Raw genomic sequence first — 6,000 nt, 5'->3', positions numbered from 1 at the left:
AACCTCCAATGGCCCTGAGGGGACTCGAATTGGTTTATTTGTGAAGTATTTTGACATTTTCATAAACAGTTATACAAAAAACAGTTTTTTAAAACATTTTTAAAAATTTGTTTGTCGATGTATTTTAAAATAAAAGTTGATTTAGAAACCTAAAATATTCTTAATATATATTTTTTATGTTTTTAAATATGTTTTAAAAAATAACTTTTATATGTTATATTTTATTTTTAATTATTCTTTTTATTTATATAAAATTTTTAAATTTTAAACTTGATAATTTTAAAACTTAAAAAACTTGATAAAACTTAATAAAAATTTTAAAATAACACTTTGAGTAAAACATTAAACTTTCAAAAATAATTTAAAATTTTAAAATAATTTTAAATTTTAAATTTTAAAAATAATTGTAAATTTAAAATTTTAAAATAATTGTAAATTTTAAAAACTTGATAATTTTAAAACTTGAAAAACTTTCAAAATTAATAGTTTTGAACAAAGAACAATAACAATAACAACAAAAATTTTTTAGGGTATAACAATAAAATTAAATTAATTTTTTTGGGTATAACAATAACAATAAAAAAAAAGCCATGAGACATTTTTTTCTAATTGAAAAATGTCTTTCTTTTAACCATGTGGGTATAACCCACGGCCACATCACTTTCCTAATTGAATATAAAGCCTTTCTTTCTCTCTCATGCCAACCCATCTTCTCTTCTTCTCCAAAACCCACGACCATAAAACCCACAAAACCTACCCACAGCCCCCATTGCTTGGAGGAAGCTATTGCCGGAAAAAGCTTATGGAAGTCATGCCGAAGAAGCCCCATGGAAGCTATGGTCAGTAAAGCCGAAGCCACTTCCAAGAAACTCCCGTGAAAATCATCTCTCTAGATTTTGGTGAGTTTTGGGAATTTTTTTTTTGGGTTTTGTTAGTTGGTATTTTGGAAATGTTTGTGATTAGGTTTGAGATTCCATTGTTATTGGGTTATTTCCATTGTTATTGGGTTTATTTTCATTGTTATAGGGTTTTGGTGCTTTTTGGAAAAATTGAAAATGATATATATTGTGAGTGTTTGAAATGTTTTTATACATTAAATTCTATTAGAGTAATTCATTGTTCTTAGAATAATTAAATTTGAAATTCATAATATAATTAAATTTCTCTCTGATTTAACACTACAAAAACCACACTTAATAGCTTCCCTAATTTGATATCCAAATAATATTTCCCAGCAATTGATTGGGCATGGTTTACTTCTTAATTTCCCTAATTTGGTACCCCTGCTGTAGCATGTAGTGGAAGTTCTTTTTGCTGTATTTACGATTTTTTTTTTCTTCCTAACTTGGAATTCTTGGTAGCTATGACTATGAACAATAATTATAAGAAAGGTTTGTGTGGGCTGAGGGCTGAGAGAGAGGCGGAGTGGGGCTTCCAAATGATGTAAACATCTAAGTTTTTTGTTTGTGTAAAGCTCATGAAGATTACTACTTAAATATAAAATCTGTTTGTGTATCTCTATTCTCTACAATATATCCTATATTTCTTAAATATAAAATTAATATCTATCCCAGATTACTACTTAAATCTTTTTATGGTATATTCAAGAAAGGAAATATATAAATAATATTAATATTAATTGGAATTAAATTAGGATTACTATTGATTTAGTAATTGAAATCTTTTTTATTTTATTTTTCTTTATTCCTATAACCATAAAACATTCATTTTTATCTTATTACCATCTTATATTATTTAAATGCAAAATTAATTAAATATAAAATTATATTCTATAATATTTAAATATAAAATTAATATATGGGTACACCTCATGACTGGATGTATCCCAAAGTAAGACTTTCTACCCATGTATTTATTTACTACTTAAATCTTTTTATGGTATATTCAAGAAAGGAAAGATATAAATAAGATTAATATTAATTGAAATTAAATTAGGATTACTATTGATTAAGTAATTGAAATCTTTTTTATTTTATTTTTCTTTATTCCTATAACCATAAAAACATTCATTTTTATCTCATTACCATCTTATATTATTTAAATATAAAACTAATATCTTTATCATATATTATTTAAATGCATTATGTTTCTTTTTATTATTACTCTTAATAGGTTCATCCTCTAGCAAAAAGAGGACACGTGACCTAACGCGTAACTTAGATTTACTTAGTATGAAACCCGGGGAAAAAAAAACTACACGATTCAATACCAGAGGGCAAGTTGTTTATGATGGAAAATGGGAAAGATTGTCAAGCTATATGGGAACATTGTTGCGATCTCAATACAATGTACCCATCCAAGTTCAAGATTGGAATCATGTTAGTGAAGATGTGAAGGAAAAGATTTGGGCCTTAGTATTGGTATATGCTAGTTACTATTCAATCTAAATTGTAATGTTATTGTTTAAAAATGATACCTCTTATTTATACATGAGATTTTAATGCAATACAAGAAAAATATGAACTAGAATAAACATGTAAGAGCTACATTCTTCAATGTTGTGGAAATTTGTTTAGAAGCTATAAAAATAAAATGAAGGCCAAGTATTATAACCCTTATAATACAAATGAGGAGAGATTGTGCCATCGACCTCCACACTTATCAGATGATGATTGGAGTTGGCTCATCCACTTTTGGGGTACACCTAAGGCCAAGGTAAAGATAATGATCTTTTCTTGATAATGTATCTTATGATACTTATATTCACATAAAATGATTTTTATTAGTTATATCTAACCTAATACTTCATGTATATAACTTTTATTATGTTTCTATTATCTATATAGGAGTTATTCTTTCAACACAAATTGAAAACGCCCAAGAGATGCTAATAGCTGCAGAACAAAAGTTTACAACTGCAACTGAAGAACTCTCAAATATGAAAGAGGAACTCTCACATGTGAAAGAAACATTTGAAGAAAGGTTGATAGAAGTTCAAAGGAAGACACGAGAAGAAGTGAAAGAAGAGTTTGAAGAAAAAATGATGGAAATGTAAAGAAAAATGCAAGCACAAATTCAAGAACAAATGATGCAACAATTTTAGCAAAAGCAGTAGAAATTTGAAGATTTTGCTACATCTTTATATGATAGATTCTCTTAACTTTTTTGAAAATTATGCTACTTATTTATATGATAGATTCTCCTAACTTTTTTTTGCTTTCTATGACTATTATGTAATGTTTGGTTGATTTGTTATATTATGTTAGAATGTGAAACTAAATTTGAATCTCTTTGTTATTTGTTTGTTTGGTTTGTGTTTTTTTTTTTCGTTATATTATGTTTTTTATTTATTTAATGACTTGTATTGATATATAAGTTTTTAACTAGCTTGGGATAATTGATTGTAATATATTGAAATTGTTTTAATTGCTTAATTGCATATACAGGTCTAAAATGGGTTTGTTTGGGTTTGTAACAGGTTTGGGAAATTTGAATTTATAAAAAATAATTTCCAAATATAACAAATTTTAGTCACGGCCACTAAAACATTGTGACTATAAGTGTACTTTTAGTCACGATCAATAATGAACCGTCACCAAAATTTGGGGTAGGGCGGCCATCCTTAGATTAATAGACCTAATAATTAGTCACGGTCACTTAATTATCGTGACCATATACTTATATTTAGTCACGGTTAGGGGCATTGACCGTGACCATAAGATTACATTTAGTCACAGTTAGGGGCATTGACCGTGACCATAAGATTGCATTTAGTCACGGTTAGGGCATTTGATCGTGACCATAAGATTACATTTAGTCACGGTTAAGGCATTGACCGTGACCATAAGATTACATTTAGTCACGGTTAGGGCATTGACCGTGACCATAAGATTACATTTAGTCACAGTTAGGGGCATTGACCGTGACCATAAGATTACATTTAGTCACGGTTAAGGCATTGACCGTGACCATAAGATTACATTTAGTCACGGTCATTTTTATTAATCGTGACTATAGACATACATTTAGTCACGGTTTATTACCTGACCGTGACTAAATCAACTTAATAAATAGCAAAGTATTCTTAACTTTTGGTCACAGCTTTTGGCTGGCCGTCACAAAAAAAGAAATCCTTATGGTCACGATCACTTAGAAAACCGTGACCAATACTTTTAGCTACGCCTGGTATTGTGACGCTCGGTCACGGTTTCATAAGACCGTGACCATAGGTTTTGGTCACGGATATATAAGATTTGGTGACGGTTGGGAACCGTCACCAAAAACCCTATTTCTTGTAGTCCCATGACATGAATTCAAGGATTTAGTACCAAAAAAATAATATTTTAATTTATGTGCAATTATCTTCTACAAAAGTATTGATTTTCAATAACATATCAAAAATTGAATTTTATATAAAAATTTATTAGAAGTTTAAAATATAATAGAAAAACAATAATACATATATCAAAATTGTTTTAAGGAATAAATTGATATATATATAATAAGTTTATAATATTAAACAATAATACATTGAATTTGAAAATAAATTAATATGAAAACATATTAAATATGATCAATTTTTTGGACAAAAATTGATCAAAACTTTAAAATATGATAGAAAAATAATAATAGTTGTTTTAAGGAATAAATTGGCATATATATATATATATATAATAAATTTGTAATATTAAACAATAATATACTAAATTTGAAAACATATTAATATAAAAATTGTAATATATTTAATTTGAATATATCAAAGCATATAAAAGAAATGATGATATATATAAATATCTTTTATTTAAAAATATTAATATGTTTATTTATAATATTATATTTGTTTTGCATTTAATTACTATGTAAAAGACAGGGTACTTAATTATAATAATTTATTATTTAATTAATTAATAATTTATAAAAATAGTGTTAATGCAAAATAGAAACATAAATTTATAAAATATAAATTTCAAACAACTGGTTAAAAATAATTAGCATTTCATATATTTTTTTGGTCAAATATACTATCTTTGATCATTTTACTACTACCTTCAACCATTTTAAGTATTATCTTTGATCATAAGGACATGAAATTTAAATTATTTTTTAAAGAGTTATTATTTTATTATTATTTTTATATAAGTGTATAAAAACTCACTTTTCCCATGTAAGATGAGCAGATAAATATGAAATATCACATGGTTGAGATATCCCCTCATTTATAATATATTTCGACGAAATATGTCAGAGATATTTTTGTCCATGCATGCAAGCTGCAACATATGTTAGGGTGAATTCACAATATTCCAACAAATACCAGAATTTTTTTACCCTTTCTTTGTGCAAAACTAAATAGGCAATATCAACTAGCAGTAATAAATAAATAAACTTCTGTAATAGAAAAATAAATTAGACACCATAATTTTTATGTGGAAAACCCCTTAATGTGAAGGGAAAAACCACGAGACCTAGTTCAGTTTAAACTTCCATTATTAACAATAATGAGTTATACATGTCTTTTCTAAAATAATCTCTAGAAATTTCTAAATACATCAAGAGCACATATAGTTTTGGATTATACAATCTCTCTTGGTAAAAACAAAGAAAATTCGAGAAAGTATACCAAAAACGTCGTTATTGTTCACCTCTAAATTTCAACTCAATCGGATCATAGATGAAGCGAAATCGACTTATTGATGAAATCCGGGTAAATGCGTTTTTCTTCTATCTTTTCTCTTCTCTTTGTTTTTTTTCTTTTTTTTCTTTTATTTATTTTTTAATTAATATAACTGACTTGTTTCCCAAGCATATGGCACTCCTCGCGTGAGGGAGCCCAACAACGTATTGATAGGCTTTGATAGATTTCTAGGTATTTTATTTGCTTTATTGTTTTTGTAAGCGGAGAAGCCATTCAAATCTCCCAGTGGCTGACAAGGCTTTTGTGTACATTCTGTTTTGAACTTTTGACTTTCCACCGAATACAAAATTAGAAGATAAGAAAGAATATGTCGGCCTTTTACAACATCTCGACCTCTATTGCCC

The 6,000-nt window shown here is 27.1% G+C and overlaps 1 long non-coding RNA gene across 1 annotated transcript; it reads left to right on the top strand.

Annotated features, from left to right (window-relative positions):
• The first annotated feature begins 694 nt into the window (after window positions 1-694).
• LOC109122577 (uncharacterized) lies at window positions 695-3,251 on the top strand. The gene is made up of 2 exons (XR_009465655.1): window positions 695-899; window positions 2,808-3,251. It is a non-coding gene; the product is annotated as an uncharacterized LOC109122577 (long non-coding RNA).
• The last annotated feature ends 2,749 nt before the right edge of the window (window positions 3,252-6,000 follow it).

This window comes from Vitis vinifera, chromosome 5 (assembly GCF_030704535.1).
Source record: "Vitis vinifera cultivar Pinot Noir 40024 chromosome 5, ASM3070453v1".
In the NCBI taxonomy this organism is placed as follows: Eukaryota; Viridiplantae; Streptophyta; class Magnoliopsida; order Vitales; family Vitaceae; genus Vitis; species Vitis vinifera.
Note: the sequence above shows the minus strand (reverse complement) of the source record. Positions and strands in the feature narration are given on the sequence as shown.